This window comes from Anomaloglossus baeobatrachus, chromosome 2, assembly GCF_048569485.1.
Source record: "Anomaloglossus baeobatrachus isolate aAnoBae1 chromosome 2, aAnoBae1.hap1, whole genome shotgun sequence".
In the NCBI taxonomy this organism is placed as follows: Eukaryota; Metazoa; Chordata; class Amphibia; order Anura; family Aromobatidae; genus Anomaloglossus; species Anomaloglossus baeobatrachus.
The window spans coordinates 517,528,200-517,540,396 of record NC_134354.1 but is presented as its reverse complement, the minus strand read 5'-3'; positions in this window follow the sequence as shown (position 1 = coordinate 517,540,396).

Below are 12,197 nucleotides of genomic sequence, written 5' to 3'. Positions count from 1 at the left end.
TAAGCCATTATACTAGCAAACACTCAGTGTACCTAGTGGCATCCTAAACGTGGCTATTGGACTTGTGTCTAGTCCCACTAGTGCAAAGATATTTGCAGCACGTCTGCCTGCATTGCACACTCAAACTCTTTTTAACTAAGTCATTATACTAGCAAACACTCAGTGTACCTAGTGGCATGCTAAACGTGGCTATTGGACTTTGCTATAGTCCCACTAGTGCAAAGATATTTGCAGCACCTCTGCCTGCATTGCACACTTCAACTCTTTTTAACTAAGCCATTATACTAGCAAACACTCAGTGTACCTAGTGGCATCCTAAACGTGGCTATTGGACTTTTCTATAGTCCCACTAGTGCAAAGATATTTGCAGCACCTCTGCCTGCATTGCACACTCCAACTCTTTTTAACTAAGCCATTATACTAGCAAACACTCAGTGTACCTAGTGGCATCCTAAACGTGGCTATTGGACTTTGCTATAGTCCCACTAGTGCAAAGATATTTGCAGCACCTCTGCCTGCATTGCACACTCCAACTCTTTTTAACTAAGCCATTATACTAGCAAACACTCAGTGTACCTAGTGGCATACAAGAAGTGGCTGTTGTACTCCATTAGTGCCCCACTGGTGCAAATCTATGTGCAGCACCTCTGCATGACACCCTCCTGCTCTGTTTTTAATAAGCTATAATGATAGAAAAAAATACTGCCATTTAGTGGCATCATAGAACTGGCTGTTGTATTCCATTCGTGCCCCACTGGTGCCAAGCTATTTCTAGCACCTCTGCATGACACCCTCCTGCTCTGTTTTTAATAAGCTATAATGATAGCAAAAAATACTGCCATTTAGTGGCATCATAGAACTGGCTGTTGTACTCCATTAGTGCCCCACTGGTGCAAATCTATGTGCAGCACCTCTGCATGACACCCTCCTGCTCTGTTTTTAATAAGCTATAATGATAGCAAAAAATACTGCCATTTAGTGGCATCATAGAACTGGCTGTTGTGCTCCATTAGTGCCCCACTGGTGCCAAGCTATTTCTAGCACCTCTGCATGACACCCTCTTGCTCTGTTTTTAATAAGCTATAATGATAGCAAAAAATACTGCCATTTAGTGGCATCATAGAACTGGCTGTTGTATTCCATTAGTGCCCCACTGGTGCCAAGCTATTTCTAGCACCTCTGCATGACACCCTCCTGCACATTTAGCTATGCTAATTTTATAGCAAACTCAGGGAATTCCTTGCTGCATTTGATCATTAGGAGGGATAGAAAGTGAGGCTTCTTTTACTGTCCTGGTACCCACAGAACACGGCCACTGTACCCATCTGTCCACTTTTGCCACGCTATTTAATTTGCACAAAGAGCTGACTCTATTTCTGCCTTCCTAAAATTGTCTGGAATACTAAGTTAGTGTTCCTTTGCTGCCAAGCAAGGTACAACACATGTGCATTCTACACTCCTTTCCATTTCTGGAATGCAATTATTAACTGCAGGTAGTCCAGGCAATCTGTGACAAAGGTGCAGGCGTGGATATAATGTAGCCTGCATCCAATGATGGTTCTCTCGATGTCTGACAGTTCAACAATACCTTCTGTTTCCACTTCCAAAACAAGTGATGACCTGCCAATCACACTCCCTGTTGCGGGTAAAGGAGTGGAAGTTCAGTGTGAAAAACCATGTGTGACTGCTGTCCCCACAGTCACAGAGGATGAAGAGCACGCAGATGCACTTGATGGGGCAGGCGGTGGTTTCACAGGCACGCTAGGCCGCATTGTAGCACAGTGAAATTCACATTGCGACTTATGCTTCATTTTAAGTCGTGTACAGGGTGGGCTCCCCAGTATGCAGCAAAACCAGGCAACAGGAAAAGGACTCTAGGCAGTTGGGTTGATAAATGATTGTTTAACTTTACCAAAACAAACAATAAGAACCATGCATACAATTAAAATAATTGAACAATCTATTCTGTTGCCTACTACCTGCTAATCCCTCTGTGTAGCAGTAATTGTGTGTTTGTGCGTGTGTGTGTGTGTGTGTGCGAACACGACTTACCAGTGGCGCATCACAAGAGCTTACAAGTTATCTACCTAAACATAGACAAAACACATGACCCCCCCTGAATACCCTTGTTAGCTGAAGCCTCACAGATATTGCAGATGATAACAGTGTGAATGCAAACCACACAGCTCTGCAACACAGTCATGGAAATTTTGAAAAGCAACAGTCAATGCAATCATGTGTTGCTGTCCCTCTATGATTTAAACTGCACGTGACAATTTGACAGTGCAGAGGCAGCAAGTCTTATTGTCTATATAGTCGGCCTACCCAGAACAGATATGTGTTTTGCTAATAAAACAAAGTGTTGCGTGCCCGCATTATTGTCTGGGCACAGCCTACCGTACCCGGGTACTGTGATGTCCAGTTGCCAGAAATACAGACTTTACGCTCCTCTCACGGTAAACAGTATAGACAGCACCGTAAGAATGTTGGTCTGTGGCACAGGATGCTGCTCACTGACGTTACAGTGCTCATCATCAAAGTACAACACAACTCCCCTCACAATTGAACGAAGTGTTTCCGCGGTGGCTCCTTGCTGTAACACACACCTTTAGCTTTTCCTTCTGTTCATAGACAGCATCTCCAAGTCCACACCCGAAGAGCAATTTTATATTGCTATAGTGACCAAAGGCAGATCCAAAAAAACAGCAGCCCCTTGTGTGTAGTCTGCAACAATGCATGCAATGAACGGCAAATAAGCATATTGCATTGACAGTTGCTAAAGCTGAGCAATACACCTTCACGCTGTCAATTCATATCCATGTGATACTTCATGGAGGAAGTACTCAAAAGTGTGAGTTTTTGCCTTCTACTTACAGATTGTTGACAAATCTTACAGATTACATGACTTTGGTGATCCTTTGCGATGTCCAAAAATTCATAGGCTAGGAAAGGCTTACAGCCCATGCGACCTGCATAGCCAACACGACATCTGCTCAGAGTCAAAGTTGTGGTCCAGGATTCAGTTGTTGACGTGCTTCCAGTACTTTGTCTCTGGCCAGGAAGACGCTACGTAACCTTGTCGTCAGTAGCATCCTCCTCCACCTCCTCTGCTGACCTCATCGACTGGCTGACTTTGGTTTGACAGTAAGTGTTGTCTCCAACCTCATCAATAACCCTGTGTGTTTTCATTCCCCTCGTCCTGAGTCCTCCGAGACAACCTCTTCCTGCCCTGACCGAATAGTAAAGTTGTCCTTCCAATCAGGTATCTGTGCTCCTCATCATGTTCCCCATTGTCTCCACCAGGAGGATTTAATTTTTGGAAATGAGGGTGTAGATTAGGCACAGCACCTTCTTCATCGGGGCCTGGATCCCAGTCACAAAGCTTCAGGCTATCTGCGCAGATCATTTCCCCTGTCTCATGGAACTCGCTACCTCAACACGTTAGATTATATGCTACACACGCAAGCTTCAAACTGAATCTGAAAACTCATCTGTTCAGAAATGACTATAACCTTCAATGACACCACCACCATACGTACTTGACGCTCAACCTAAACAACTCCTACTGTCTCCTCCCAAAAATCCTTTAGAATGTAATCCCGCAAGGGCAGGGCCCTCTTCCCTCTGTACCAGTCTGTCTATAGTTACTTGTATATGTATTCTGTATGTAACCCCCTTCTCATGTACAGCACCATGGAATCAATGGTGCTCTATAAATCAATAATAATAAAAATAATAATAACGTCCTTGTCTGTACTCATTGCAGCTTTGGAGCAGACCTCTGATTCCCAGGCTATAGGGCGACTGAACAGCTATGCAAACTCAACCATCTCTGTCACCCCATACTCAGCAGGGCTGGTGGAAACTTGAGAGCTGTTAGGAAGCAAGTGCGATTGGATTGACACAACAGAGGAATGGAGTATTTGGGATCTTGAAATTGGGGTGGAGGAGAGGCCACTTTATGGAGCAATTCAGATCCATTGAAGCAGCTGCTGATTTGGCCTCATCTACATTTGTTAGCAATGGTCGTGTCCATGAAAAAAGGGATCATATCAGATTATCCATGGGAAGAAGTACACCTGTTCTTTTTGATGTTATTTGTTGTTACAAAACGGTGACGCCTTAAACGCAAGCAGCCTGCTGCGGTTTCAGTTGCGCCCAGGCATCAGCTGCCATTTAGGCCTGTGCCTCGGGTTGTCCAGCTGACTGCTTTCTCCTCCACGTCTAAGTGTGGAGAGGCAGCTAGTGCGCATGCGTGTGCCGATTTACCCCAGCCGCAGCCTAACTCCAGTGTTTCGCCTAGTGAGTATGCTCAGCCTGACTGTGCCATTCCTAAAGCTAAGTCTTCATTTCGGGCTACAGCGCATGCTCCCACACTTAGTGCAAAAAGCCTCTTTGCACAGGTACTTGCACTCCGTGGCGGGTCTAAGTCCTGTGTTGTGCCTAGACACCATGCTAAAGCTGATAGTCTTTTTTCAGAGACTGTATATCATGCAACTGACCATGGTCAGGCACTTACTGCATCAGAAACTAGGTCCGGTAATGAACTCTTTGGCCCTGCCCCTGATGTGGGGGGCCCATTTAGACCACAGGGCATCAGGTGCCCTGACGATGTGGCCAGGCCACTCCCAAATGGCTTGCAGAGGCCCGCCCCTATGACTTGTCACCGCATTATTGATGGTCAGACGATGACTGGTGAGGTGTTTGGGTCATGACAGCCATGAGGTCATCATTGAAGTTGCGGTTCCAAATAGGACGCTAGTTATGCCACTCATGACGTATCACTCTGCTTTTGTCACCAGGAGGTGCATTGTGGTCCACCCTGGTTTGTGGCGGACCCAGGTTATAAAAGGGGCTGGAGACAACAAGGAGGTGCGCAGTCTTCTATTATGCTCCAAAAGAGCACACCTCCATGTGTTGAACCCATTGCAACTTTAGGCCAGAGGTAGGCAGGGATAGGGCGTCGATGCAGGCCGCCACCACAGTTGGTAACGCAGAACGGTTAAGACCAGCTCCTGTCCTACAAGTCCTGCTTGTGCAACCCAGTGGCATTAACAGGCCTGCTGCTGCTGATGCGCCTGCTGTTCACAGGTGTGGCCCCAATGCACACGGTCAGCGTCCTGAATGGCCCCTGTGATGTTAACAGGGAGTTCCTGGGCTGGGTGGGCGTGTGGACCCTGTTACGCTAACAGGGCTCCCAGTCTCAAGATCCGAGTGGCGTCTAACTTGGTTCAGGCTACTATTAGTTTCATAGCCACACAGCTCTGTATCCTCCACCGAACCTTCCAGTTGCCAACCTCTCCTTTTCCATCTGGGAGCACGGTGGACACTGACTGCTGATGGGGATATATACCTTTCTCTTTCTTTTCTTATTAATTTACGTTATATAGCGGTAACATAGTATATACCACCTTATCCAAATCTGCCAGTCCCACCGTAACAGATGGTGTTTCTTCATCAAATGTTACTTTTGCTTAACCACCAAACCCACGGACCAAAACTTTTTTACCCTTTCCGACACACCTGTTCCCCTTTTCACCCGCATCTATCCTTTTTCAACTCATTTTGTATATGACCAAAAGTGCAACTCTGCAGGGACACCGTACTCAATGGCATCTCAGCACAACAGTCAGCCCTCGGTCCCTCAGATGTGGACAAGTAAAAGACCATTTCCTCCTATCCATGACAAAGCGTTGAGATTCACTCTGTGCAGCACTGGTGTTTAGTGGAAAAGCAGATCGAAGATTGCGTTACACCTTTTGAAGATACTCCTGTACACGTGCGTCCCTTTATATGGCAGGAATTATTTCGCCAAATTTTGTCTTGTACCAGGGATCTAACAGTGTGGCAACCCAGTAGTTAGCATTACTTCGAATTCCTACAATCCGAGGGTCCTGTTGTAGGTAGTGCAGCAAGAAGACGCTCATGTGTCTTGTGCATCCAAGAGGACCAAGTCCTTGGTGTGTTGGTGGCAGAGAGGTGAGAATCGTGCCTCCTTCCTCTGCCCTCTCCCCCCAACATCGCACAACCGAAATGTGAGCAAGCTCTCACTCATCTGCTGAGTCTTCCATGCCCATCACAAGTTCGTCCTCCATTTCTTCATGGCTCCTGCACCTTCCTCAACAATTTTTGCTGATACTATGCACCCTTGTTAATCCCTATCCCCCACCATAACTGCTGCCTAGGTGCCGCTTACCGTATGGACCTTGTAGATCTTATTATCCCTTCTGCATATGACTCCTCCTGTACTTCCTCAACTTCCTCTTGGACCAATACCTGACTCCGAATAATGCTTACAGTGTGCTCCATCATGTAGATGACCAGAATTGTCACGCTGAGAATGGCATTGCCAGTGCTAAACATCTTTGTCGACATTTGTAAACTGTGTAGAAGGGTGCATAGGTCCTTGATCTGACACCACTCCAGCAGCGTGATCTGCACCACCTCTGGATCAAGTTAGCCCAGGGTATACGTCATACCGTATTTCAGCAGGGCTCTGCGATGCTGCCACACACGCTGCAACATGTGCAGATTCCAATTCCTGCGTGTCGGAACATCGCATTTCCGGCGTTTAACTACCAGGCCCTAAGACTTCCGGAGCGATGAAAGTTGTTGAGCTGCTGGGTGCGAAGGATGAAAGTGAGCACACAGCAGCGTGCCCGCTGCACAAGGCCATGTAGGCCGGGATGGTATTTTAAAAATTGCTGGACAACCAGGTTCAACACGTGAGCCATACAAGGCACGTGTGTCACATTGCTCTGAAGAAGGGTCGCAGACTGGTTTGCATCATTGTCACACCCGACCTTCCCTGACTGCTGGTTGACTGTAGACAACCATTGATGAAACTCGGTCTCACTCTCCAGACCTAACCGTCCACAATTCCTCAGCGGTGTCTCACATTTCCCCTACATTTCAAAGTAAACATTTGACCACCTGATGGCCTTGAGCTCTGCTGCCAGCATAGTAAGGAGGTGTGTGGTAGTCCTTGTGCGCAGTTACAAGGAAGGGTGGCCTGACCACACAGGGTTTGGGCCGAGGAGGAGCACCCACACGAGGTTAAGGAGGCAGAAGCAGTGGAGGAACTTGTACATACAGAGGAAGGATTGACACACAAGTCGTGGGGACGGCAAGACTTGTACAGCAAACCCTTCTCCATCTCTCACCATAGTTACCCAGTGCCCAGTCAGCAACATGTAACTCCCCTGCCCATGCTTACTGGTCCAAGTATCTGTGTTGAAATGCACCCTGTCACACACAGAGTTTCTCAAGGAATTGGTGAGGTTGTGTGCGACCTACTGTGGTAGCGCGGGCACGCCTTTCTTGGAGAAGGAGTGACGACTGGCCATCGGCTCTTGGGGCACTGCAATGGGCATAAGGTCTCAAAAATCCTCGGTCTCAAAAGGGTGTAAAGGCAGCCTTTCTGTTGCCAACAAGTTGCAGATGATGAAACTCAACCTCGTAGGCATGTCATGCTCTTCAAAAATCATGTAAAACATAGCAAGGGGACTCCAACCACAGTCTCTCTCGTTGCCACTAATTGGGCCACACACACCCTACTTGACTGGCATCAGTTGACCCCCCTTTTGAAAAAGAAAAAGATGCTTTGCATGAAGCACTCTCAAAAATACGCGTGCCTTTCGCCTCCCCTGGCTGACCCAGGGGAAGAAAAGTCCTCTGAGAGCCATGACTTGTTCATCTTGGTTCTTTTAGAAACACAGCGAGGGGACTCCAACCACAGTCTCCCTCGTTGCCACTAATTGGGCCACACACACCCTACTTGACTGGCATCAGTTGACCCAATTTTCAAGATGAAAAAGATGCTTTGCATGAAGCACTCTCAAAAATACGCGTGCCTTTCCTGTCCCCTGGCTGACCCAGGGGAAGAAAAGTCCTCTGAGAGCCATGACTTGTTCATCTTGGTTCTTTTCGGAAACACAGCGAGGGGACTCCAACCACAGTCTGTCTCGTTGCCACTAATTGGGCCACACACACCCCACTTGACTGGCATCAGTTGACCCAATTTTCAAGATGAAAAAGATGCTTTGCATGAAGCACTCTCAAAAATACGCGTGCCTTTCCCGTCCCCTGGCTGACCCAGGGGAAGAAAAGTCCTCTGAGAGCCATGACTTGTTCATCTTAGTTCTTTTAGAAACACAGCGAGGGGACTCCAACCACAGTCTGTCTCGTTGCCACTAATTGGGCCACACACACCCCACTTGACTGGCATCAGTTGACCCAATTTTCAAGATGAAAAAGATGCTTTGCATGAAGCACTCTCAAAAATACGCGTGCCTTTCCCGTCCCCTGGCTGACCCAGGGGAAGAAAAGTCCTCTGAGAGCCATGTCCACATTGTCAGTGGACAGACACGTGTGCTTATCTGCCAGCAGACCCCCAGCAGCACTGAAGACAGGTTCCGAGAGAACGCTGGCTGCAGGACATGACAAGATCCCCAAGGCGTATGTGGCGAGCTCAGGCAATTTATCAAGATTGGAAGCCTAAAATGAGCAGGGCTCAAGTTGCACAATAATGGAATCGATGTTTCCTTGCATATACTCATATATCTGTGTGTCCTCCTCTTTTTCCTTGTCCAGCTGTTTTGTTTTCGCATGAGTATATGTCCTTGTCACTTTCCCATGTGTTTGTGTTGTGTTGTGAGTTGTTTGTCACCTTTTGGACACCTTTGAGGGTGTTTTCTAGGTGTTTTTATGTGTTTGTGAATGCCTGCCATTGTTTCCTATGCGGTTCGAGTTCGGTTCGTCGAACGTTCGACGAACCGAACTCGAACGGGACCGGTTTGCTCATCTCTACTCAGCATATCTAGAAAAGTTACCTTCCTTCAGGGCTATGTTGTACTCATATATGTTGTGTAAGGAAACCCTATCTATAACTTCTTGTATTGAGGGGACATCTTTTTCCTTCCATTTGGACCTTAGTAAAGATTTAATGACCAAAAGAATATGGCAAGTAATTTGTTTACACCACTTTTTCAACTCCTCCAAACCAGTAGATAGGAGAACTAGCTCAGAGGTCAAATTAATTCTAACTGAGGTCACCGTATATATAAGATGTTCTGTGTCTTTCCATAGGGTACCCAACAAAGGACAACTCCAAAACATATGGAAAAAAGAGCCAGTACAGCCACAACCCCTCCAACAAAGACTTGAATTAGAGGATGAGATGACATTCAATCTCTGAGGCGTATAATACCATCTACTAAGAAATTTATAGTGTGTTTCCTGCAAATTAGCACAAGCACAATTCATATATGTGTGTTTCAAGGAAGTTTGCCATCGTTTAAGCGAGAATGAGCAATCCAGATCTCTTTCCCAAGATTTCATATACTGTAATTTAGTCAATTGGAGATCATCATTGAATATTCTGTAAATGTTACTAGTTTTCCAGAAGATCTCATTAGTCGGATTGTGCAAAAGAACATTCAGTAATCTCGGAATATTGAAGGCATCAGTTGTTGTATCTGCCAAGAATTCACTTATCCTAGCCCAATTAATCTTTTCTGTATCAGGCAGATGGTATACCTCAGCAAGAGCCTCAAATCCTAAAAGAGAATAATTTCTTAATAAATTACACATGTTTAAAATTCCCTTCTTTTTCCAACCATCTAGTTTAATACGTGGGATTAATAATTCTAATAAATCTAACGTGACCTCTCTAATCTCGCTGAGGGGTTCGCCCTGGCGTAATAAAATATCTTGCAGTAATCTCCACGCTCTTATTTCTGCCTTGGTAGTCGGATTATCCACTAAACGTTCGTTTCTTTTTATTAAATATGACAAAATCACATCCCGTTTATGATGATTATGGCACAGGCCTTTCTTAATGTACATCCAACTATTGTTGAAATGATCCAGTAATGTGTTTTGGGTTTGCTTGACCAAATTCATCAAATAATAGGCTTGGATATTAGGCAAGCCAATACCTCCATTTTTCTTATGCTTAAATAAGGTAAGTTTAGAGATTTTGGGAACCTTCCCCTGCCAAACAAAAGATGAGATCTGTGCTTGTATTTTAATCAATATTTGTTTAGGGATAGTCAAGGGCAGACAACGCATTATATACAAAATTTTTGGTAGAATAAGAGCTTTATAAGAGACTTTTTTCCCTACCCAGGACGTTTCAGTGATTTTTTAAGGTATTCAAAGTGGCTTGAATTAAATCTAAGGTGCGCCTGACATTAACCGAAATTATTTTCTGTAAATTAGAAGGGATAATTATACCTAAATATAGAAGCTCATTGGACGACAAGTCGAACGTACATTCTAACTGCAAAAAATGACGTAAATGTGGGTCTAAATTATACTGCAACATTTTAGATTTGGAATAATTAGATTGATAATAGGAAATATTAGAAAAATCTGTAATAATAGAACTAACACGCCACAAAGACTCCAACGGATTGGTTAGCGTCAAAAGAATGTCATCCGCATATAATGAGATCTTGTATTGTCTTCTATTATAATGGATGCCCCTAATATTTTCATCTAATCTAATGGATTCAGCAAGCAGTTCTATCATAAGGGTAAAGAGTTTAGGGACACAACGGACAGCCCTGTCTAGTACCATTAGAAATACGAAACTTATTTGAAAGGAAATGATTCACCAAAATCCGTGCCGTGGGGGTAGAATATAATTTTAAAATTAAATTTAAAATTTTCCCATAAAAACCAAATTTGTCAAGAATGGCGGACATGTAACCCCAATGAATGCGGTCAAAGGCCTTTTCGGCATCTAAGGAGAGAAAAATGGTGGGCAGTTTCTCTTTTTCTACATGGGACAAAAGATTAAGTAATCTTCTAGTTCCATCTGGAGCCTGTCGATGTTTAATAAATCCAACCTGATCCATATTAATTAAACTAGAATAATTGGCAGCAATCGATTGACTATAAATTTAGAAATGATTTTGGTATCAGTATTAATAATAGACATGGGCCTATATTTAGAAATATTTAAAGTATTGTCTGTGCTCTTTGGGAGCAAGATAATGTTGGCTTCAAGCTTTTCATTCGGGATATTTGTTCCATTCAGAAAATAATTTATGAGCTTGGTAATATAAGGGCACAGAGTTGTATCAAATGACTTGTAGTACTCATTATTAAACCCGTCAGGACCAGGTGATTTTTCTAACTTTAACTGTTTAATAACAGTCAATACCTCCTGTTCAGTGCCAGGCTGATTAATAATGTCCAAGTCTACCTTATCAATAACATGAAGATGTAGTTTTTCTAAAAAGGTATTGATCAACTGTGAAGTAGGCTGAAATTGATTGGGGTTGTCCTTCAGATTATATAAATCTGAGTAGTAAGCTGCAAAAGCCTCAGCAATGTCGCCAGGATGTTTGCATAGTGAACTCGACTTGTTGTTAATCGCCAAAATTCTCGCTTTTGTCTATCTTGTTTCACCCTCCGCAATATCAATTTACTTGGCTTATTAATAGAGTGATAAAAACATGTCTTACTAGCTAGTTGCAACCGTTTGAACTCTCCAGCCAAGCAAGATCTCAATTGTAGCCGCAGCTCCATTAGTTGCGAGTGAAGCCTTTGGGTTGGTCGTAGAATCTGGAGGCTCTCTACTTGTGCTATTTCCTTACTTAAAGCTTTGATTTTTTCTGAATTTTTTTACGATTCCTTTTGATAAGTTCAATTAAAATCCCTCTGATAAATGCCTTATGCGCATTCCATAACAGGTGAGGTTGGATACTATCTTTGTCATTATTTTTGAAGAACTGCAACAGAGCTGTCTCGATTTCTTTCCTATATTTCTTATTTTGTAATAGATAGCTGTTACATCTCCAAATTCTCGGACAATTATTGGGGAAGACTTCATTAACTTCAAAAATTATTGGGGAATGATCCGACCAGGTTCTCAAGCCTATTTGCATGGATGTAAAAAAATTAATATGGGCAATAGGAGTAAGGACTAAATCAATTCTGGAAAAAGATTGGTGTGAATGAGAATAAAATGTGTACTCCCTAGATGTTGTATTCAGGCAGTGGAAAACATCCAATAACTCCTCCTTTGCCAGCCAAGAATCTAGAGTCTGGAATCTAAGTCTAGTAGTAGAAGTGGAGTCAACTAACCTATTTGGGATTAAATTAAAGTCTCCGAATGGAATTAAAACACCCTGTGTTTTTTCTTTTACAACTGGCATGAGTCTGTTTAGAAAAGGGATCTGGCCAGT